Source organism: Arctopsyche grandis, chromosome 12 (genome assembly GCF_051622035.1).
Source record: "Arctopsyche grandis isolate Sample6627 chromosome 12, ASM5162203v2, whole genome shotgun sequence".
Taxonomy (NCBI): domain Eukaryota; kingdom Metazoa; phylum Arthropoda; class Insecta; order Trichoptera; family Hydropsychidae; genus Arctopsyche; species Arctopsyche grandis.
Genome location: NC_135366.1, coordinates 22,953,145 through 22,979,642, shown reverse-complemented (window position 1 = coordinate 22,979,642; position 26,498 = coordinate 22,953,145). Strand labels below are relative to the sequence as shown.

The following is a 26,498-nucleotide window of genomic DNA, read 5'->3' as shown; positions in this document are numbered from 1 at the left end:
CATTCTAGGAATTCTAAAACTCTATATTCATAAACTATTATATATACACAATATGTGTCAAAATATGTATAATAGTATGTATGTTGAGGACATTACTCACTTCCAGATGTTTCCGTGTTTTATTTATCATTCATCTGGAGTGTTGCAGACTTGCAGTTGTGCATAGGCTGCCGTATGCAGATTGCACGTCGACTCAACAAGATCGTCCTCGACGTCTCGTATGCTAAGTTTAACCTGAATAATAATAATTGTCCGAGGTAAATTCAGAACACGAAAGCTCACCTTCGCGTGCGCAATCCTCGCCTTTTGATGAATACAAATTGTAACCATATTATATACTTATGTAGATTGTGAATTTCGTGATTTAACGTTGCTTTTCCAGAAGGTAAACTTGAAATATTACATCGTTTCGTTTTTCACGCTACTCGTGATGCAATTTGTTTGCCTCATTAGGGCTTGTGGACATTTTAAATAATTGTCCAAAAATGCGCTGTTGACATCTGTAGAAGATTTACGATCTACATGCTTCTTCTTCATCTTCATCTCTATCTTTCGTATGCACGTTCAGTATGCCGTGAAATTTTCGGTATTCAAATTATTTAAATGTGAGTTTTATCAAGCATTACAAAGTACGAGCAGGTGTTTTGTTTTTAATTGTTGTTAACATGCCTTGAGCTTTAAAGTCAAAATATTTTACCTTTTATCCCTTTTAAATAGAAAATTGTAAATATTTTACAAGCGTTACATTTCGTTTGTTTTTATCATTTGCATATATGTATGTATGTACATGTGTAATTTCTTGTAAGTTTTGATTTGGCGAAATCAAGATGCATTTATTCAACAAACAAACAAACTCCGCACAGATATGCTAATGTCAATGTATAAATATACCTTTCAGTTAGATTTATGTAAAGTCGGAGTTTATATTTTTCGGACAGCCATTTCGTCTTCGATATAAATATGTGAAATTTAGTTTTTTTTAACCTAAATTAATGTATGTATGAATGATTAGGTTGGTACGCATGAGTTGAAGCATGGTTAAGTTGTCATCTTGTACATGTAACGCGGCGAACTAAAGTTCGTCATGGCGTTATCGAGAAATAAAGGACGATAAAAACGAGTATTTTCACTGATATTTTATACTTGTATTGACATAGATTTGACAGCGATAATGGTGATTCACATATGTAGAAATGTAGGAGAAACTTGCCGATATTATAAGATTGTAACAATTAATAATGACACAAAATACGCCTCTCACAGCTAAAGTCCATTAATACGTCCCATGTCGCACTTTTGAGTGTGTTCTAACAACAACAAATCTGTATTACCATGTACTCAATATAATATTACTATGATAAATAAAATATTAGGCAGATTTATTATCGTGGATATCTCAACATCCGATTTCTGGACAAATTTGATAAATTTAAAGTAATGTAAAACCATTCGCGAAAATCAGTACTGAATTGGCGTAATGTGCGATATTACTAGCATAAATGTATTGATCTAAATTTACCGAACCGGTCCAGCAAATTGAATGATACAATTCCCGCATCAGAGTGGTAATCAGTTATGCCGGGTTGGCACGATGCGAGTAGCTTGTACGAGTAACTTGGATCTCCGAAACGGTTGGATCACCCGTTGCCACGCTGCTAGTAACTTCCAAGTTGATCGTATCGTATCGTGTCAACCCGGCATAAACGGTCCATTTTATTGTTAATGATACTCATCTAACGTAAAAGAGATGAGGTAAACATGGTCGAAAGTCACATGAGTAGATCCTTCAATTCAATACAGCCAAGCTTTCACTTTTGAACATCTATAGCTCATATTTTCAAGTGGATATAAGTACATGCAAGGTGTACATACATATGTACATATGTTCATTCGAATAACTACATATGGACCATAACATTTTGTTACTCTCTACGAAACGAAACGACTTGCTAAACAAAACGACTTGCTGCATGTAGACCGCATAAAATATTTACTACGCAGACAATTTCTTCGCTTTGCTCGGTGCAGTGGGTGTAAATTACGGCTCAAATAAAAAGTTTGAGAACCACTTCGATCGTAAATTCGCAGCGTGGAATTCGCCGGATAGGTCGAGACATACATATGTATGTTTCCTTTAGAATACAAATTGAAAACGTGCCTAATAAATAACGTTGAAATTTAGTTGATAAAACTCTAATGTCTGTCGTATTTCGATCTCTTCATGTCCCTATACGTCTTTCCTTTCTCAATATTTTTTTCAAATCGTTTCGAAATTTTATATAAAGCATGCAAATCAAATAAAATACAGATGTAATGATGTTTACTTAACTCACTTACAAAAGAAAATATTTCCTTTTACGTATTATATTTTTTATCGTGCCCTTCCCCACGTCAACCTTTACGATACATTTCAAATTTTATTCCAATATCAATACAAATTTTTCCTTTTGATGTTTGTACAATTTCACGCGCATGTGAAATTTTTTGTTTACTCGCTTTCATGAAATATTTTTATATTGAAAGCTCTGACTATACTTGTAATAGTACAATACATTTATGTGAAGTACGTAATCATTCCATCGATTAACGCCTTTTTTGCGGTACTTCGCCGAATGTCGAAATGATTCTGGCCTTTTCGGTACACACTTTCGGATGGATGGCTTTTTATATCGCCTTTCTGAAATTCAGATTCGTGGTGTGTCTGCTATTTTTCACGGCTACCGCAGCTCGCAATTTTGTTAATGATTTCCACTCGAAAAAGCCTCCGGTTCTGAGTGCTTCCGTTTCTGTAACAAGACTATGTTGACTGTTTCGTTATATACATACATAATGTAAAACATTTTAATAAAATTAATGTGCAAAAAGATCCGACTGCAAAAACCTTTTTGAAAAAAAAAAATGCGCTGCAGATGAATTTTTTTCAAATATACATACATCTTTACATTATTGATGCAAATTTTATACACTTGCAGTTTGATCTCATATACATACATATGTATGTAAATCGAAATGTTTTGTTTCTTGTGTACAGATATAAGTTGCACTTAAAATATTTTAGTATGTTCGACTGATTTAGTACTATCGTAAAGATTTATCTTCTTGAAAGTCAGTGGCTCTTTGATTTTTTTTCAGATCTCATAATAATTTTTAATAATATTCGAAACCGATAGCAGTTGAAAGTTAACTCAATATGGACCGCCCGAGTAGCTCTGAGTATTTTCCCGCAAAGTAACGGTAAAAGTTATAGGTTTTATAAATTAAATATAACTCCTAAACCTTTCTATCAATTAAATTAAAAATTGGAATACAGCTTTACAGTTGTCTTCGACTGTATGAGTTATCAGATCAGTATTTATCAAAATGCGATTGAAGTATTCAATTTTGTTAAAAATGTATATACATATGTATGTACATTTGAATGAAAGGTTCAATTTAAGAAATATGTACGCGATGAAAAACCAGTCAATTTCAATTTCTGGGGATTTGAAAGTCTTGAAAAATATTGAAATCTTTACTGAATATTATTGATCAATTCCTTGGAAAAAAGTCAAGCTTTAAACCATAGAAATATATGTTTTAATTTATTTATAGATATTTTGGATAAATATATGCTGATATGGGGTTCCTTGCGAAACAACAATTCTCATTAAATGAACTCTCCGTTTCCATAGTTGTTTCTTCATATTAATCATATTAATCAATCCAAAAATATTTTCCAATATCTATATGTATGTTAAGACTCATCTCATCTTTAAATTCAATATTTGAATGCAAATTAATTATTTTAAATTTAAAAGGTTTTGATTTCATTGCAGATTTTTATAGGTTTTGGTTTAATTACTGATCTTTATAGGGTTTGTTTTCATTATGTAGTTCTAATAAATATAAAATTATTAATCTTATTCAAAATTGATGACAAATTATGTACATATATTCAAGTATAGAAACGCAGAGTTCATTTAACGTGGATACACGAGAGTGAGTATCCACTGTCTAAGTGGATTCGTGGGTGAACACTAGAGACCACGGATTTGGCTAACGGGACTCAGTAAGTGCACGAACAAAGGATACGCTGGAGCTCTCGCAGATATGAGCGAGTGCGTGCGTAAACAATAGACTTGCCATGGTAGACTTTTACGTTCCTAGACAATAGACTAACGGATCGGGGAAGCTGTGCTGTGCAACTTGTCCAAGGAGGTACACACGCTAGATCAGATTATTCTGGAGTAAGCGGTGGTTCCGTGTGGACCTCTGGGATTGTTGTATAAATGCTGTAAAGTGACTTTGGCGTTTCATTTGGATCCTGAACCCACCCCTACGCAACAATATCTATGACTGGAAGTTTGAAACTATATCTTTTAAGTAATACATTTTTTTGTTTGACGTTTGGAAGATTTAAAAACACGCTGTGTTGACCGCCTTTGAATGAAGTTTTATTAAAAAAATACCGCATGTGTTTACGGCCCATAGTGAGTTGATATCAAAAGGGTGTTTTTTTACGCTCTTTAGCTTTTGAGTAGTTCAAACACATTTCATCATTATTCTTTAACCTTTCAAGCATAATGGATAACTGTTAGATATGGAGAATCGTTATCTCTACACTCCATCACGTCAAATGATAAAACGCAAAGCTTGAAATTGAGTACGTCGATTCAGGAGAGGGAAATAAAATGGTAATAAAAAATTCTAAAATATTCATTTTCGCATTATGGTGACGTGGAACATTTTTTGCACGAAATGACCCGTTCTCAGGAGGACGCTAATTACAGAACACGATAGTAATAAATTGGACGGATAACGACGTGCTTGCAATAAATATTAAATATCGCGGGCTTCGTTTGAAAGCCACAAAGTGTTTCCATTGCTTTGAAAATTTCCAAGTTCCTAATTAATGAGGACTTTTCGAATTCGCGGCCTGTAAACTTGGCGCACATTGTTTTTCGCGATTTGCGTGTTTCTTCTGTTGTAATAGTGTGGTGGAATCCGTCCACCTGGAGCGAATTGTAAATTTGCATACTATTTATTTATTTATGTGCCTGCGTATTTTTGCCGCTGCTTTCTGCATACGTAAAACTTCTTTTGAAATTTTATGTGTTTTTGTATTTTTCACTGTCGAGTCTAGTTTCGCCGAAGATCTTACGAAGATCGTTCTCGAGAAGATTCCAAAAGTATCCGTAGAACATTTACGCATTGTCAGATCAAAACTTCAATCCCACACTTTATCCAACTAAACTCAGATCTTTGTCATTGTTCTTATATCATAAATTTCCCTAGTAGTATAATCTGATTTTAGGTCAATATTTTTAAGTTTTATGTAATACAATAGATTTTTTTAGAATAAAATAGTAGTACTCTGAGAAATATTTGTCCTAAGTGTTACTTCTTAGTCAATTCTTATTACAGTAGCTTTTAATTAATTCCAGGCGGTGAGTTTGGGACTTCACAAGGAATTCACCAGTGGAGAAATTTTCAATCAAGTTTGTATATTTATTTTATGTAGAAATTTTTGATGTTTAGTTTTTTTTAGAAAAAATGCGCCGCCAGTATTTTTTTAAACATAAATTTGAAAGGATTCCATCACGTATTTCGTATTTGTAATCCAATCAATATTTACGAAAGGTTACCCTCCAATGATGTATTTAATCTTTCGTAGGAGTTAGAAGGTAGTTTTATTAGTATCAAACGCTGTCACAAGTCGTACACAGACAATTCGCTCACAGACGCTTAGTTTTCAGAGATTCGTGAACAATTTGTCGGTGAACGGAGTCTGTGAACAGCTTGTCGTGTAATCGTATACAAAGCCATCGAAATGACATAAAATAACTAGTTATATATGGTTCTACATTTTTTTATGATGTAGTACATCATTTGTGCCATGACAGGAATTACCCCAATGCAACACATATGGTTATACTATTTTTATACATTAGTATTATTTAGTTTTTTTATTAATTCTTTTTACAAATGCATTAGTATTTATTTATGTACATCTTGCTTTTTTCACGTACACGTCCAATTTTCTGAAGAGGTGGAATTTCACACGATACCTCATTATAATTTCGTTGAAATATGAACTCTCGTGACGACGAAGATCATTATGTCGAATACGTCAGTATTTAATTTATTATAATATATCTTCCATTTAAATTTAACCATTAACGATGCTGCGGCGAAATAAATTGACTCTCAAAATTCAAAGCATATTGTTCAAACGTTGTTTATGATGACGTTAAAGCTTTTCAATACCTTTCACAGTACAAACATACATACATAGATATATCAATATTATATATTATATAATAGATATTTCTAAATTGTTTACGTTTCCGCCTAAATGGAACATTTTTATCGCTTTTATTATTATTATGCTAATTTTAAATGTTATGCTCTTATTTTTTGTTGATTTTAATTTTCACGTGAACCTTTTATCGTCGTAGGAAAATATCGTTTACATATTTTCGGCGAAAAATAAAGCCTACGTCGAATCTTCAAATAGAAGAAAGTCTTTATCATAAATTTTCCAGTCCGGATCACATCCAAGAAACTTTTCTTCTCGTATTCGTCGTTTCCATAAAACCTATGCTTTTTATTTCTTTTTTTTTATCTGGCAATATTCAACCAAAATCGTATTAAATCGAGCGTTACGTTCGATTCTTAAGTTTTATGATTGTCCGTTTCTTCTCAATAAAAAACCGTTGCAAATGGTTATATAATACATACATTTTTTATACATTATTTCAATTATATGAACAAAATTGACCTAATTTTTATTACATCCAACAAATAGACATATGTGTAGTAGTCACATTTTAATTAAGATCACAATGAGTTAATGACTCGTATAAGAGACCGTGAACCTTTTTCCAAGTGTGTGTAATAAATAATTTCGATGATAAATTGTATCTTCGGATTTAGACATTATATTAAACTGGCTTTAAATCTTGTTTTTCTGTCCTTAAAATCATCGACCTTTTAAAAATATGGTCATTGCTTGGTCTTGTATAGTTTTGAGTATGGGGTGGTGGGTGGATATGGGAGGGGTTGACCTGGAACGGTTACTCATTCCGTCATTGTTCTCAAGGGAAGCTAGCTGGAGAACTCTCGGAGCAATAAATTGTAATTCAAACACCATTGTTTGTACTTTTATACCTTGTTTTGAACTTTTATACAGGAGATTATACAAAGTCGTTTAAACTGATTTTTCGATAACAATACTTTATCGTTTCTTATAAGGCCATTTTTGTGTTTTTTCTTAATGTAGCCTATTAAATTTTGAACAATATTGTTTCACAATAATTGTAATATTGTACGTAATTCATCACCTAATGGCGTCCTTGGAATCGTATATATTATTTTTATTTTATTATCGTATACTGGTGGCCTGTAATAAGTTTATTCTGCTTTTCCGAGATTCTGAACCAACGGTGTGGACTAGTGGTTAGCATATTATGCTTTCGAGCAGATTGGTCACGGGTTCTAGTCCCACTAGAGTCCCGCTGCTGGCCAGATCAAGGTTTGTGACTCCAGGTCGATCGTCTCTTATCAGAGTATGCCAATTTTTCTGATTTTCATTGAAACGATTCCTGTAAAATTGGCATCTCTTTTCCTATCTCTCTTGCTAATCTCAAGTTATTCAGCGTCTTGAGGTTCGCCAATTTGATCATAAAATTCCTCCATAGATGGTGTGGATGTTTGTATGAATTCGCATTGTATAAAATGCTTATCGCTTTGGAGCGATCTGTAAAGGCGAGGGTTTATGTTCAATGGAATAAAACAAAGTGATAAAGATTTTTCAAACTGCAATAGTGGTTTTAGAACTGAAAAATTGGACTTCTGGTACATTCAAATATAACGGCTCATATGTATATATGTATGTATATCAAATAGAAACAATACTCGTTGTCGTTATTGTTTCCGATAAAAGACTTTCAAATGGGAAATCGAGTTAGAACAGCCTTTGGCTGTTCGATTGACAACTCAGTTCGTATGCAAATTAATCGCTGATTCAAAGACCTTAAAGTTCATTGTGTTCCAGATGAATAAACAGAACATTCCCAACGTGGTTTCGTTTGATATTTCATTTGTATGCGAAATCAATTTCGACTCAATTTAATTATTGGAACATCCAAAACAACAAACGTTAAATTCCAATGGCCGAATAGCTTATTGGATTTTGTTGTGCTTGTCTTTTTTTTTGCTTTTAACCTACTGAGGAGTTCTTTTGACCTTTTGTCAATTGAGTTCGGAAACTGCGGTAGAATTCGTGATACATTTACAATTTCCATTTTTTTTCCTCCTAGTGTATACTTGCACGTTTGTGAATGCTAAAAGGAAAATGAAGGCTTTATTTACTCGCTGGCCTCTTTTAACGAAGAAATATTCTTTCTCTGGTCGGCAAATTTCCCGCAGTTTCCCCTCCGCATTATTTGCGGCGTTGATGTATTTTCTTACATTAATAACGGGTGACTGATGAAGTAATGGTGTAAAAGGATTATTCATTTCGTAAAAACGTAACGAAAAGTAGCTTTATTAAATTTGTGAACGTTTTTACGGAATCTTCGGATGTATTAATTCAAACGTCAATCTCGCTCGACGATCGTAAAACTAAATATATTTGAGATTATTTGTACGTTTCTAGGTTTATGAGCTTGCTTCTAAAGTCGTGTGTGTGGCCGCATATTATTTTTGCCATGAAATTTATACAATAATAACAGTAAACAAATCGACTCGACGCATCTTACAAAAATATTTATTTACATACGATAGATATATTTATAACAGAATGTTGGAATATTACATCAATGTTTTGGTTTTTGATCAATAATAGATTTTTTTTTTTACAAATTACTGCTTTTTCTCTTTGTAGATTGAATTTTGAGTAAGATTTCATTATAATTCTAGCGGAAAACCCGTGTATTCATAAATTGGAGAAAAACTTTTTATAAGTTCTGGTTTCCTTTTAAAATTTGTCTAAGTTGGGGTACCGTGAGATAGAATTATGTATATGTAAATTTGGTGGTTCTATGCTATATGTATGTACATATATATATATATTTAAAACTGTGGATTTTAATATCACGCAAACACACATGCCCGGCGTTGCCCGGGCGTTTTAGTACTGTTTACCTATTTATGAAGTTAAAACTATCTTGAGATTTGGTGATCCTGTTTGTCCTAGGATCACCAACATTTGTTGGCAAAAGCTAAAAACTGTGTATTTGCAAATATTTTAATTACTAATTTTGACAGTAATAATCATCATCTATATACCTATATATAAAACCGAAACGGCGTCTGTAATTTCGTTTCTGAATGGCTGTTGTCAAAGTCGTTTCTGATTGGCTGGATTGGTCAAACACATTTGTGACGGGTCGTCGTTAAATAATTTTTTTTTTCGATTCAAATAAATGTAATAAAAAAATAAATGAAGATTTACCGAGCAAAGCTGGGTAGCACCACTAGTACAATATAAATAATGAGCGAAACCGGGTAGCACCACTAGTACAATATAAAGTCTATTCATACTTTATATTGTACCAGCACCGCAAGGCAACAGCCCGGCATAGCATTGCATGGAAAATATTACTATTCATACTATATAGCAGCGCACGTTTAAACAAGTTTTGTCCGATTGAAAGGCAAAATCCGCTTACATATACATTACAGAGCGTGACGATACGGCACAATATTGCTTGCGTCGTATTAACATAATCATAATGGCTCCTATTCCAAGAGCTATTCGACTTCTTAATGAAATCGTTGCTGCCGAGACTGAATGTGATATTTTCCACCTTAGTGAGCGTAAATTGTCGGAAATTACTCTAGCCCATTTATCTGGTAGTCTGCGCTCATCATTGTTTTCATGATTGATTGTGATTTATGAGTGAAATTTTGATTAACTCTCTTCCATTTGGGCCTTACAGGGATGTTTTGTATTTATAGTTGTTTCTTACATATTTATTGAAACTGGCTGTAGGTGCAAGGCATTCCTTATGCTATATTTTTTATTTGATATTTTTACTTTATCTGTTATTATTAAATGCTATTTTTTATGTTTATGTATGGATGTATTTATGTTTATGTTCAAATGTATTTTTTTTTATGTATAATTGATGAGTATATTATTTTCGTTATGTATTAATTTATGTTTAATTGTTATTTTGTTTTTTTTGTGTTATATTTTTTGACCATTGTGGCGCTTTAGGAATTCCTGTTATGCCACAATGGTCTGTTTAGAATAAATAAATAACGTGACGTTTCTGAAAATATCCATATGCGCGTGTGCGTCGTTAGTATGTGTGCACTCGCTACTATGACGTCACATCGTGCGTTAATATTTCCACAATGGCCAAATAAAACCGGTTTTGTTTGATACGTTACGGTGACATGTACTGTTGTATAATGTGAATAGATTCTTTCTGCTACTGCTGTCACGTCTACGCGACGTACACATTACGCAGCATATGAATATACCCATATGCAATGTACCAAATAATACTTTTCGTACTGCTGTTTATTGTATCCTATAGTCGTTGCATTACCTAATCTGCTAACGTACAAAATCAATCACGTTAGTACAAATGTATGGTGGTAGCACGGATCACTAAAATTCTAGATTTATTTAAATCAACTTTATATTATCAATACCCGAACTCTGACACTGCATTAAAATAAAAAAGGCTCAGTCGAAACCGCTCATTTCCAATAAACGCCTTGCGGTTTCGTTTCGATTCCTGCGTATATAAATTGCAAACGTGTGCGTGCTCTATCTCCATCTTACAAATAATCCCTAAATGAAAATCCTCCTTTGTATTCATCACGCGCTTTTTCCACCATTGATTTTACACAATGCAGATATCTACGAGATCCGCATTTTCCACATACAAATTTTCGGGATTTTAACAGTCGAATTTATTACGTGTCTGTAAAATGGTGAATTTAACATACCTGTCGTAAAGGAGTGACGAAAACGCAAAACAATAAAACGACCGCAAATTCTGCTCCCGTGGGAGTTTGATGATCTATTTAAATATTCATATGTATGTATGTATATATGTATGTACCAGTGGCGTGCTGTGGAAATCTCCCTCTTTTTGTCGCAAAGCCTTACTTACGTGTGCGTGAGTCGCCTTGTATCCTGCTCGCACATGCTGTGCGATAAAAACAGAGAGATTTTATGTTATGTACATATATGATATTCCGTCTTACCGGAATAACGGGTAGTACTTTTGTGTCTATGCAGTTTTGGTATCTAATCTATTGTTTTGTGAAGTACTTGAAATGGTATACTCCCGGTATGTGGCTTTTATGAATGCGACTATTGTTTTGTCGCGTTCGCGTGCAATTTTTCCCGCTTTTCTCGTTTCGTCGGGAAAATATATGATATTATAACGTTTTATAGCAATCGTTTTCCATGTTTATGGCGTTACGCTGATCAGGTACTTTTCTATATCTAAATAAAGTAGTCGTTTTCTTTATGACTTTTATCTAACTAAAGGCTACGCTGCTTTATGATTTGATATAATAAATCGAATTTTATATCTTTGGTAGGTGGGAAAAATGGCGTAAAATTATTATAGAATGTCTGTGTGTGTGTGATGTAATCTAATGATGTGACGCCTTATAGTTGATAGTCGTTTATGATTTGTGATGTTAATATTATTTTTTATTTTATTTTACTCATATGTATATACATTTACCGGAAGGCCTAACACGTAAACCCAATGCGCCATTCTGGTCAGAAACGTACATTTGAAACAAGTATTGTTAGTATTATACTAAGTAAATCCATATCAATTAATATTCACAGAGACATCAATGGTTAAATTGTAAATTTTGCAGCATTTTATACAATTCAGCGAAATTCGAGATTTCTGAAATCTCGAGGTTTGCGAGAAAATAGGGTAAGGTCATATAAAAATCATATAAATTGGCAAACTCTGATAGGAAACGATCAACTTGGTGTGATAAATATCCAAGTCTGACCAGCAGCATTACAGATAATATAAATTCTTTTCAATCGAGGTCAACCCATGGGATGGAACCCGGCCACCTTTTGGTGGTTATCATTAACGCAACCACCAAACTATGCTGCTGGCTAAATCAATTGTAGTTGTATTAATTAGTCGTATAAAGTTTGAAATTTTCAAAATAATGTATTGGAAATTTTAATTTCCTAGTAAGTTGAATACAAGTATATACATATCATGTATTTTCATTGAAAATCCTTGTTTTCCGAGATATTTTCTTCTATGAACATGCGCCAACTTTATGAACTTATTTGAAAAATCCCAACATAGACTTGTACTCGCATACAAACTCGTTTAAATTTTCTTACATAATATTAAAATGAAGCCCGAAGGAATCTAAGTAATTGTATATGTTTACACTATCATGATTAAAGTTGTACATATGTATGTAGATAGAATACAATACACGTCTACATTATAATATAAATCGTGAAGAATATCGAATAAATTTCTCCTTTGTAAAATAAATATTGTACTACTGAATTAATTATATTATTATACATATATTTTTGTCATTATTCAGCGTTTTTATTTTCTATCTAGCTTAATAATTATGTGTTTTATTTTTGCAAAATCATTAATTTTTCTGTCACTAACATATGTATGTATGTATGTACATATGTACGTGCACTTACATATATACGTATACGATTTATGACATGAATCCAAAACCAATTATCGTAAATGGATGTTATTTGTTTGAGATATTTATATGGAAAGATGAAAGCGATTGCTTCGTAAGTACAAATTTTCCTTTTTCCATATTTATGTATTTATTTTGTATCTTTCAAAACAGGTATAGTATAAATTTTCATCATGTAAACATTAAAAGGAACTCAACGATAGCTTTTTATCGTATACGACCTAATTGAACAATCCTCTTTTGTGTTTTTCGAAAATAAAAACTCATTTTTCCCGAAAAAATATTAAATTCTCAGACCTCTAAACTGTTAATAAAAAATTCTGTTGTAATCCGTCGGTCACCCGGTCCAAATCCGGAAAATCTTCTTGAAAAAGTCCTTCGGAAATGGGTTCTTAATCCAACGACTTTGCGATGAAAAGAAAAAAAAACAGGCACTTTTTGTTTGGAAATTCAGAGTTTTGTTTATGTGAGAATCTTTACCACTTTTCAACTCCCCTAAGCGTTCACACTCTCTCTTCCAAGGAAACATATGTATAGGCATGGAAATATATCTACGACACACTTAAAGTGGTATATAACTTTCAAACTACCCTGTTTTATATACGGCTATTGTTTATGATAAGCCCTACGAAAATATAATTAATATTATATATACCGAACATTAAATATTCTTAATGACACTCTTAAGCTCATTACTTCTACTGAAGCACCCACAATTTTTCATAACTGAAGAAAATTATCTCTACATACATACATATGTATGTACGTAATAAATCCTTGCATGAAATCTCATGAATAATCTGTATTCTGTATCTCGAATAACCGCTTTATTCTCCTTGATTATGTTTACATGTATTTCGTCTGGAGCTTGCTGCAGGCTATGTATTATAGTAGTTTAATCGAAAATCAAAAGTTCTGACAACCGCTTAAGTCATACGAAACTTGTGCCTAAATTAGATCATACTAGATAAGGATATGCTGATATTTACATATGTATATAAATGTGGTTTTTATTTTACGTGAAAGTATTTTCTCAAGTTTGAAGAGTTAATAGTGTAATGTAGGAATTCCGGACCAATTTAAAGTGGAAAATTCTGAATTTTGTAGGGAATAACGTTTATGCGGTATGCCAGGGCTGTTCGGTCTACTGCGCGTCCGAACACGGCTACATGCCTTTAAAAGGAAGAATACAGGGTACAGGGGGTTCCACGACATAAGGTCCAACGACAAAGGTACCGCGAAAGAAGATCCACCCGATAGAATGTCCACCTGATAAGTGATCCAGATGATAAAACGTCCGACCGAAAATCGTCCTACCGGTTACCTTTTACAATAGGAACAGAAATGCATATTTTAATTGTTGTTCTGTTCTTCACATTTGAAACTACCACATTCGTTCATTGTTAGATTTATAACTGTTGTTTAATACAGCTTTTCTCAACCTATTTTGGACCGTGGCCCTTTTTTGTGTTTAATATTTTTCTGTGCCTCCCCCCATATTTTCTAGAAAAACAAAGTACGTATTATAAATATTAGGTACTAGTGAATAGCCCGATGAAACATCATCGCATGGGTATAAAATTATTATATACTCGTATAAAACTAAAAAAAAAATCCGGAACCGGAACCGTTATTTTCGTAGACTCTCATAGATAGTTTTCAATTCTTTATTTGTAATAATTTTCAATTCTTAAAAATACGCAGACTCCCATAGAGAGTTTTCAATTATTTATTTAAAGACTTCCTATTTTTTTCTATTATTATTAGCTATCGCCCCGAGCGATACTGCAAATCGAAATCGATTCACTCGATCCATGACACCCGACCACTCCCGACCTCTCCCGACTACTTCCGACTTCTCCCGACAACTACCGAAGATATGACTCTTTGATGGGTTGTCCATACGTTCTGTACGATTATTGAATATTAACGTTATTTAGAGCAGTCTTTATTTCCGTATCATGGTGTACTGGTCAGCGTATATTGATCTGGGCGCGAGGGGGGTAGGTTCGAGTCGGCGTCCTGGAATTGATTTTATTTTTCAAATATCGCTAAAATATAAATTAACTTCAATTCAATAATTTCAATTAAAAATATATATTTAATTGTTTTATATGAAAAGAAAAAAAAATGGTTCAAAACCTCGCTAAATGAAATTATTAAAATTACGTATTTTTATATGGTGAGAAGGAATATTTCAATTAATGTTTAAAAAAAAAAAGCGGAATGAAAAATTGGATTTGGCGTGATGTCCGAGACCATTAGCTCATTGGACCCATATTCAGGCTATTTGGGGTGATCGGTTCGAGTCGCGACAAAGTCAAAATGAATTAATCGATTTTTATCGATTCGTTCATTATGTTCGGCGAGAGTTAGGACACACACACACACACCCACACACACACACACACACACACACACACACACACCCACACACACACACACACACACATACACACATACACACACACACACACACACAGAGATTACCGTCTTTATATATATGATGTATATGTTATATACACTTTATTTTATAATTACAAATTTGAACATACATACGTAATATTTTTTTTACGTATGATAAATTGAAAATAAGTAATACATTGAATTGACGAGATAAGACGTAGAAAATGCAGTGAAATATAAACTTGCCTTCTAAAGCTGTGGAAATATATTCGCTATTTCAGTGCTGATCCAAAAATTATCTTTATTTAGTTTAAATCTTACTTGTGCGTTCATATTACTTTACAGATCTATCAGACTTTCTTGCAATTCGATATCCACATCAATTACATTCACACTAAATGGATTAATCATCCAATCTGGAATATTTAGATTTATAATATCATTAAATCTAACTTGCATATCCTCATGAAGCTTCTTCAAATGTACAACATACAATATGTAAAGATCATCATCATCTTGTATTTCAATAGAAATAGTAGCCAACGATGGAAATTGTGTTAATTTACGTCGTCCAATATTAATTTTGAAAAGATTGAGCTTTCCAAGAAAAGAAATAATTACATTTTTACACGTTATGCGATAACATTTTTCTTATAATTAAATAGTGGAATTGAAAAATATAAATAAATGGTTGTGTGTAAATAAATTAAAAATTAATATTAAGAAAACAAGAATGATAATATTATCGATAATATTAAATTGATTGTCGATAATATTAAATTTTGAACCCTTTCTTATTCTCTCCAACAGGCTACAAAATTACCTGTACGTTTCCCAATATCTTAATTTTATTAATATTTAATCTCAAAAGTTGATTGTTATTAAGTTACGCCATGTTTTATAAAACAGATGCTAACCATTACTCTCTGATGCAACTGGCGCTTATCTAAATTCGTTGCGTTCCTCACAATAAAGTGGCACAACTGACGGACAACATGTTGTCATCAACTTGCAAATTGGCTTGCGGCTATAATAATGCAACGAACGTTCGTTAAAATGAGGAATTAACTCATTTTAACGAATGTACATATGTAAGTATGTGGACTCCGATGCCAAAATATCAAATCGCATAGTTAGTGGTCAGCTGGTTATTTACGAAGTGCGAATTGATTTTGGGAATTCGCATAAGGGAGACCGCTATCAATCATACGTGGCGATGGCTAGAGTGAAATATTGCCGGGAAAACTTGCGAAATGGAAAATTGATTACGGTGTCGGTGGATTGTAATATTATTATGTAATGTGTTTTTATTTGGTTGGATTATTATTGATCGTTGGATTGTATACATATATATGTACGTATCGGTGTTGAAGGTGCTATTATTTGGCGCTGAATATTGATGTCAGTAGATTGAAGGTGTTGGAATTTTGATGTTATATGTTGATCTTATAGGTCAGAGGTTGCTAAACATTTTTCAATACGGTCGTAAATCTTATGAAAGTGCATAATCACATTTTTTTATGAATCTCAAAATGATTAATGAATATTCAAGTTGTTTTAACTGTTTCTTATCAGAAAGGATTTAAGAGACTCTACCCTTATACTTTGATTTGTTTTCATTTCATAATATTATTGCGTAGGGGTTGGTTTAGGATCCAAATGAGAGGCCAAACTCGCCTTTTTGCATTAGATATTTAACCAGCAACATAATCAGATCAGTGGTTAGCGTTTTATGATTTCGATTGTGTGGTCAGGGTTTATATACCTGGCTTTGTTGCTGGCCATACCTTAGATATGAAACTCCAAGGTCGATTGTTTCCTTTCAGAATTTACCAATTTATCCGATTTCATTGAAAACGGTTCCAAAAAATTAACAATCCTGTCCTATTTCTCGCAAAATATGAGTTTATAGCATTTCATAATTTGTTGATATTAAAATGCTTCAAAAATTTGTCCAAAGATGTCTCTATGATGATTGTAATGTTTGATGATCGATGTTTTTAATTGGCCTTGAATAATATGTACGTACATATGTACAATGTTGACAATAGTTAGTAAAAAAATGGGTCAAATCAATTAAAATAAATAAAATGTCATTTCTTGCTGAATTATAAGTCACAACAATACTTCGACAAATTGTATTATATAACGCGCATACAAAACATGTTTTTCATTTCTACGAATTCTTCTTTCGAAGTTGCCTATTGTGTGATAAATTCGACAGCCGCTGTTTTCTTTCCTTTTTTTTATTCCTCGATTTTCGAATTTTGTCGCTTAAATTTTACGTAATGTTCCGCAGCTGTTGCGTGGCGAATTTCGCCACCCTTAAATATTACGCAAGATAAATGATACGAATCCACGAATACAACATTTTCAGACTTTGCGTATTAAATTTCCTAGCATTAGAATCTGAGAAACGTTTAAGTCGCCGCGTAAACCTTGACGGTTAATATCGCAATAGCTTAAATCTTAGCTGAAGAATATAATAATAATATATTTGATATGCTCAGGTCTTATTGAAATTTTCCGACGTTTCAGTTTTTATCGTTTGCTATTTTCGTACCCCTAATGGCTTTATTTTAGTGATCGCTCTCAGATATTGCTATATTTTATTCGTTATCTGAACTTTTTAATATTAGTAACTACATAAAACATTTCATATACCGACTATTTTAATTTGAGCGATTCAAATCATAAAAGTTAAGCTTTTCATATATTAATATTCTATCATGTTATTAAAATTTTCAATGTATCTATAGTTTTATATATGTATGTATTGTTTTTTTATGTACAAGATAGTTTTAAAAATGAAAAATTACTTCACATTATTATAGGTTCATTTTTCGATTACGACACTTTTTATAGATATTGAATCCAATAAATTGACTAGGTGATTCCCCACTCCACTATATTTAGAAGAATAGCCTGTCAACTAGCAAACTCCGTACTACAATGATTGTGCACATATGAGTATGTATGTATACATAGATAAGCTATGTATTTTAAACATGTGAAAAACAGTAGCACCCCTAGCCCATATACATAGTATACAGTCCCAAAAATTACCCATGGAGTGTTTTCGGTGATATTTTATCCTTGTATTTATCCTTGCTTGAAAGTGATCGATTACGGGGAATTCCATAGTTGAATAAATAAAGGAGAAACATGTGCACCTTGCTCGTGCAACTACACCCGATTTCGGTTTGGGGAACACACACTGTTACAGCGTGGAGCCAAGGACGTGACGTACCATACTACTCCGTGTGTGTTCGTCCTTAGGGTTGAACGGACGCGAATTGACAGATTGCATGGAAAGCGCACGCGCTCCAGAGTCGGTCAGGTATTCTTGCAACTTTTCGTGCGTCATGTCAAGTCAAACACTCAAATCGAAGGAATTAGTAATTTTTATAGAAGATCATTGAAATTTTCCGCTATTATGTAACTGCAAAGATAAAAATTATGCGAATAAAAAAAAATGACGCTTTAAAAGTTTTGGGAGCAAAATATAATATGACCCCCGAAGAAGTGAAGAAAAAAATCATGTCATGATGAAAATTTTTTAGTCAAGGGTATTGAACCGGTGTGGACGGTTGATTGCATGCGTCACGCCGTAAAGATCATGTTGAATGTTGAAATGAAAATTGAAAGCCCATGTAGAAGACGAAAACGATATAACAGTCTCAACTTTGATATAAGCATTTTTTTTTTAATTAATATTTTAAATAATGTTGCCTTGAGATTTTTAATACTTTGGACTATTATTATGGAATTTCCTTGATACAAAACAAAGGCCATTCCATCTCACATATGTACGTTCAAATTGTATTTAATTTTTTTCACTTGAAATTTCAAACCTTATCTCCGCGTACTATAAAACAGCCAGATTAAGTTAGAATGATAGTGAAAAGAGAACACGGAAGGCTAGTAAGGCAATCAAGGGCAATGGACCAAAAAACAAACAATACAATATATCAAAACACCGCGATCTCTTAATACAAACATTGCAATATTTCGCTTCTCCTCTTAGTATAGCGTTCGGTTCGCCTCGAGCCATATAATAACCATTTTACCGAATTGGATTTAGCCCGGATTATCCTGTCAAAACGTTTACATTGAATTATAACGAATTATGGCGTCGCGAATTCCCATCTTCCTTTTCACCGACTAAAGGTAAATATACATACTTAGATGGATGCTATAATTCTCCTTATGCAGATTATTAGGGATATATATTTTAGACACTTTCATATCATATTTAATGCTATGTTATATTTTTCGTATTTCGTATACCTACTTACATACACACATTTTTCGCGTGCCATCTCGTTCACTTTCCGCATACGTAGATCCCGATATTCGTTCCCGAAAAATTCTGTGTATTGATGAAATATTGGCACTCATAAACGGAATTTATTCCGTTCACGGCGAATTTGTATATGTATACCTTCTGGAATCTCACGGGATAGATTCTTGTCTTGAAATATACATACATATATATGTATATAAATTGTATGAAATTCAATCTCGAATAGTGCTAGATTTATCTGGAATATATGTAGGAATTTTTTTTTAAGTTCTTACTTACTGTTCACTGACTTACCTAAGGCGCAAACACAATAAATCGTACGGCACATGCACCTACGATTTATTGTATCTTCCACGCCCGAAATCGATTATGCATTAAAAATATATATTTTCTTGTTATACACATGTACATATATACAGTGAATAGTGCTTTATTGGGTCATTGTCCAATTAGCTCTCCATACAATAGTTGATTGTAATAAGTAAAGGTATAATTATTATGTAGTTAGCTTTCTGATTAGTAAGTTTCGTTGCTTGGGACTTGATCGCGTAAGAAAACATTTCGTCGGGTCGTTGGTGTGAGTTTTCAGCGACGTAATGACGTCAGATATCAGCGAGTTTTAACGATGAAAGTTTCCTCTTCTATCTGGTCGTAACTAGAACATAAGCGTAGCTTTAATTACTCGAAATGCGAGGAACGCCAAAAATATAATTTATAATCACGTTCAACTGCCAATTTATTTGCAACTCATGAAGATAAGATGAAAAGTGAAATTGCTCGAATAGTCATTAAAATATAAACAACTTTGGTTATATTTTAGTGCGTTTTGTGTCTGCTTATTTACATATAATGAGAGATTGACTTTATATTTTCCATGATGCTATTTAGGGGTTGCCCCTGAGCGACACCTATTGAACGTGTACATGTGTATATTATATAAATTTATTGATTATAAATTTTAAATCATATTCCAGCGGCGTGGACTAGTGGTTAGCATATAATGCTTGGAACAAGGTGGTCAGGGGTTCTAATCCCACTGGTTTCTGATGGCCAGACCTTGGATTTGTGACTCCAAGTCGATCGTTTCCCATCAGAGTTTGCCAATTTATCTGATTTTCATTGAAACACTTCCAACAAATTGGCAACCTTACCCATTTTCTCGCAAAACTCGAGTTTTCCGCAATCTCGAATTTCGCTGAATAGATGTATCTGTGATGTTGATTGATGTGTATTTACTTTGTATAATATTAACAATACTTGTTTCAAAGTAAAATGTTTCTGGCCAGGAAGGGGCATTGGGTTTACCTGTAAGGCCTTTCTGGTATATATGTGTATAAAATAAAAATAAATAGTGGTGACATAGTGGGTGAAATATATGAAAAACTGTTTGTACAATTAAATCAGATCAATTGGCAAACTCTGATAGGAAACAATCTACTTGGAGTCACAAATATACAAGTCTGACCAGCAGCACTGCAGAAATACTTCGTAATAAATTATTTTTCAATCAGGGCTTGAATCTGGGAACCTTTCGATGGTTAGCATTAACGAAACTACCGAGCTATACTTCTGGCTAATATTATATCAACGTTGTCGTTTGTGTGTTTGTGGTTATCGAGCGTATATAGGCCTGAGGACTTGGAACTATCTCAATGAGCACTTGGCCTGATGGATAGACGCTAAATAAAGACCATTTGTATCATTGATAATTCCTCAATCCTATTCTGCATATGTAATGGTGATGCTTACAATTGACATGATACTCTAAATTTTTATGGATATAAAAAACAATCACTACAATGCAACCTATTTATTATTTGTAATGTTTTCATCTACCCGTGTTTATATATGTATATATTGTGAAACCCAAATTATTATATTTAATATTTTGCGAAACATTTCCCGAAATAAAAAAAGTGGTCTTAAACCGTTTTCAAATATAATATAACGGCTCATATATTGTAGGATATAGTCAATAGAGTGGACCTGTAACTATTGCGTATTGTGTGCTGTCGATTATAATTGTTTGCGATGGACACAAAGAGCTCGTTAGTGAAATATAAATACATATAGCTTTTCATTTTGGAATTAACGCAATCTACTTCAAACAGACTGTTAAGCCTTATTATTGTGCAATGAATGTATGCATGTATGTTCATAGATACGTGGATTATTTGGAAACACAAGGCGTAACGAGTCCATATACCGTAATATAATACGATTATAATATTGGTTATAAATTAAGCAGTATTCGAATTAGGGTGCGCGTAAAAGATAATGTAAATTTTCTAATTATATTTTTACAATCTATATAACGTTACCGTTGGTTGTGAAAGTTCATTGAATTTTAATATTGCGTAATATAATAGAATTATATCAAAGTTAACTTTTGAGTAAAGCGGAAATTGAAATTTCCGGATAATTTTCCGCAGAGACAAAGAGTTTAAATATAAAACACCAGGTGTATAAAAAATGTGGAATATTTTCTATATCTTTTGAATATTAAATACGAATATAACAAAAAATGTCAGTGAAACTTCTTATTCCTAATAACTAGTGTTGTGTATATTAATATTTCAATACACGATACATGAATTATACCCGAGGCTATTGTCGCTAGTGGTTTCAGCATGCACAGTCCTTTATGTCAATTAGCATCAATCTTCACTCCATCCTCGTTTCATCCCCGCAAGCTCGCCCGACCGTCGGTTTATAAATAAGCATATGTATGTGTCTTCGTCAGGGGTCATGGAGCCATCTGAATTGTTATTTATGTACTTCCGACCGTCCACGCATAAATGAGCATGTATGAATGTGTGTTAATGCTCATGGCGCGATCTCCTGGATTATTTTTAACTTCTGATAATTGTAATATTTATTTTTTGACATCTTCATACTCGTCCATGCAAAAAACGCACGTACCCTTCCGTTTTTATGTATGCATGTACATATATCATCATATCTCAATGTTTTGATAAATTTTCTTAAACATTCTTTATGTATACAATTAGAAACAAATTATATATATATACATATATATGTAGGAACCTGGATGCAGGGGGTTCCAAATGATACACATTGAGTAGTTCAGTGTTTATTTATACGTCTTAACGTCAGGGGAGACTTATGGCAAGTGCTCTCATTCAAACGTCGACATGCACCCCACACAAGCTTCTTACCATGTTCATTTGCCAACCACGCATTCATCACTTAGAAAATCTTTCCTACATATATACATATATTAGTTGCAATTCAAATGTCACGGTTATTTATAAAATTTATATTTACCATGGTGCTATGACTGGCTTTGCCCCAAGCTGACACCTATGGCCAAATTTGTATGTACATATATACATTATATGAATTTTCATATAGCAATGAGGATTGGTTTCCAATTTGTTCGGAACCGTTTTAACAATGAAAGCAATGTATGCTTTCATTGTTAAAACGGACTAAACCAGCAACATCGAATCAGGGATTGAACCAATTACAACTCAGTTGAGAGCATTTTACGCTAATCGTTGCTGGTTAATGAAAATAACAAATATGAAATGTTCGACTAACTTTTGTAATTTGGTTTTTTTTTCAATCGACTTGTAACATTTTCTATATCCAATATTAAATATCGAAGTAAAATCCCTTAAGCAGATAAAATATAATTTTCCGAGAAATTTTCCTCGTCATATTTCAGAATCACCTTATATTATTATATTATAATTTTATTACAATAGCAGTCAGCTTTGTGTTACTTTTCGAACGACAACGATGATTAAAATCAATTCGCTTGGGAAAAGTTTTGTGAAATTGTGACGCAATAACCAGTTACATTGTTCACCCTGGGTATTGTCAAACTTTTTTATCTCCAGCGCCCCTTCCTTTATTCTCACGCATCCTTCTTCTCGAATGTCACATTTGTCCAGAGCTGGAATACGATTTATCTTAGTTCATCCGTTATTTATTATCCTCGAACCTTTCACTCCACTTTCGTACTCCGATAAATTCCAATGTTTGCCAAACTGTTGAAGAAGAAGACGCTTTTACGAATTTTGCGGTCTGGAAGCACCCGTCTTTCTATCTCTTAAAGCTCTTATCGCGTTGAAGTGGGATTTTAATTGAGCTCGCGTAATTAGAGGAGATGGAAAAGCTCAAAATTGCGCTCCAAAAGCTTCAACACATTGCATGATGTAATAGGAGCTAATTGGTGGAAAAGTTGCGTAATGAAATATTTGTTTCTAGCACGCTCCGTTGCTCTGTAAAGGGTTTTATTATGCGTGTTATAAAATGAATCGAAATTCTTCGTTTTGTATTGACAGAAATGGTTCGGGAATTGAAAGCGCTTTGCGTACTTTGAACGATACGGAATTATTTGTTCGCACATCATTTTCTGCCTACGCACGTCATTAACAGTGGACTTTTGTGTTAAAATTTGTATTTCGTAGTGAAAATCTAAAATATTTCGTCGTTTACGTCGAACTTAATAACATTGAAATATGTAACTTGAAATATATAAACAGACTTTTGTGGTGTATCTATGAATTGATCAAAATCCTGACTGTACATACTTGGTACTTTCAATTGTTTAATGTTAGCTATCGCCAATATATGCAGTACAAAATTGGGTGACATAAGATATTTAATCATCCAGTCAACTGTTATTAGTGAAAAATATCAAAAAATAATTTTGACCACTGTCTAAGTGAGTTGTGAAGTCGGTAGAAAGTCTCGTATGGATAGCTAGCTGTCATCGCTCCTATCTGACACTAACTTTTAATGAGTTCGTTAATGATGAAACCCGTCTAGCTTCATGTCGGAGCCATTAACTTACTTCAATGTTATCTAACCCCCCACCCCCGTATGTCGGTGAAATATCAAAGCGACCTGGATAGTAGAAGTGGTACAAAATCAGATCAAAAAATTAAAAAGCTTCTAATTATTCCATATCTTAGTGTGGGGTGACAAGCCGGCGACATTTCACTTGATCTTACGACCGTCACAGAATCACTACACGTTCTGAATTCCATATTTCCGATATTAACTACATATTTGGCATATTTATTTATTTATTTGCATACATAACTTTTAAATTTCGATATGCTGAAAATCTCGAAATTTGTGAGACATTTATGGACAAATTTGCAGAATTTTGTAGCGAAATCCGAGATACTGAAAACTCGATTGCGAGAAAATTAGTAAAGGTTGCCAATTTGTTGGAACCGTTTCAATGAAAATCAGGTAAATTGACAAAATCTAATAAGAAACGATCGATCTGGAGTCACAAACCAAAGTCTGGCCAGCAGCAACCAGTGGGACTCGAACCCGTGACGTATATATGCTAAACCACTAGTCCATGCTGCTGGTTTTATATGTGTACAGTAGGGGTCCCAAATCTGCTTATTCAAATACTTTTTATACGAACATTTTTTTTTTTTTTTGACTTACAGCACATTTGGTTCCATTTGATGTACCAGATTAGGATTCGGTTAGAATTATAAAAATATCTTGACCATTTTAAAACTTCATCTAAATAATTTAAAGGTACTATTCGACATTCGAATTGAACAAATTTAGTTGATATATTTCTTATAAATATAGCAATACTTTTCCTCGAAGTGACTCACGCATCTTAAATCGAAAGCTTTGGCAAGTTTCCGTCTTAAAATGAACAAATCAATCGAGATCGACGCTAAATTCACGAACATTTTAACCATCCGTCGTGAAAAATACCTTGCGAATGTCGTCAAAAGTGAAACGCCGTGCCATAAACAACTCGAGGAGAACGCAAGATGATGGATATTGGCGTTTAATACATTTAAAGTAGTTACGTGACACGAGACGATGTACGTGATCGACGTTCTTATATACTATGAATATATACATATGTACATATGTGCTATGTAAGAGGCTCTCGAAGGGTTAACGCTTCGGTCCCCCGTCAATGTAAAGGGAATTCGCAATTAGACGTTAGCGCGACTGTAATCGTGTTAATTCCGATACGGGCAATCGAATCGATTCGTGAAAATTGGCGTAATGATACATGAATTATTGTCGCGGAATGTATTTATGTTCGCGTAAATGGAGACGGAACAATTCTGTAAATGTTTACACTGTAAATAGCACGCGATGTGGACGTAATAAGTATACAGTGGATGAAATTTGTGCTACCGCGGAATTAATGTGTTTAAATACTATTTTTCTTTTCTTATAAATAATCTGAATTAGCCGAGTATATTTTACACATTGCTTAGATTTTATTTTATTTTCAAATTAGGTCATACATATGTATAAGATATTATATTCATATTTTTTATTTTTATTTATTATACATCATCAATTAATCAAGCACACTCGTCTAACAGATTGCTCCAAAGCGGCAAGTGTGCTAAAAAGATTAAGAAAGGACAAAATGAAAAAAGTAAATGAAATTTTACAATTAAAAATACTACAAAGAACAGACAAATAAAAATATGCCATAAAAAAATTCTTAAAAAAATTATCATTTATATAATATCGTTATTCTGTGTGTCTGTCTGAGATAACGCTCGCCGTACTATAATCGTCGTTTCGATTCGACATAAATACGTACGTCACAGCTAGGGGTTACTGATTTCCCGGACTTTTTCAATTCCCGGGACATGGGACGGAGCCCGGGATTGCTCGCTCATATATATACTCGCTTCATAATAGTTTCACCGTAGGATACACATTCGCTTTTATTACAACACTCAAGGATGTTTTGTTCGGTATAAAATTAGAACTATTTAAAATTTATGTTAAAAAAATCAGTTTCAGGCTTTAATTAATTTTCAATTCTCGGAATAATTCATCGGTAAGGTCAAGTCCTTCGGTATTGAGATTTTCCAAAAATAGAATTACAAGAAATGATTTTGGCCAAAAGCACAGAACTGCTCATAAAACTTCCACGTTCGGGGAATGCGCTGTACTTACTGCTAAACAACAAACCTTTGAGAATATTTTACAATTCTTTGTGTATTTGATTTATTATTTCTCTTCGTGCAAACGTGAAAATGTTATATATTTTCACGATTTTCTTAAATCCAATTCCTGTGATTCGAGTTAAGAATTCTCGAGACACGGGACAACAAAAATTCCGTGA

General features: G+C 33.2%; 1 protein-coding gene across 7 annotated transcripts in view; it reads left to right on the top strand.

Annotated features, from left to right (window-relative positions):
- capt (adenylyl cyclase-associated protein 1) overlaps positions 1-26,498 on the top strand; it is a 101,778-nt gene that overhangs the window by 52,278 nt on the left and 23,002 nt on the right. Inside the window, exon 3 of one of the 7 annotated variants that reach the window (XM_077441928.1) lies at positions 5,424-5,477. The exons of the other annotated variants lie outside the window; for them this stretch is intronic. The gene's annotated coding sequence lies outside the window, so the exon portion shown is untranslated. The remainder of the gene's footprint in view (positions 1-5,423; positions 5,478-26,498) is intronic. 7 annotated transcript variants of the gene reach the window in all.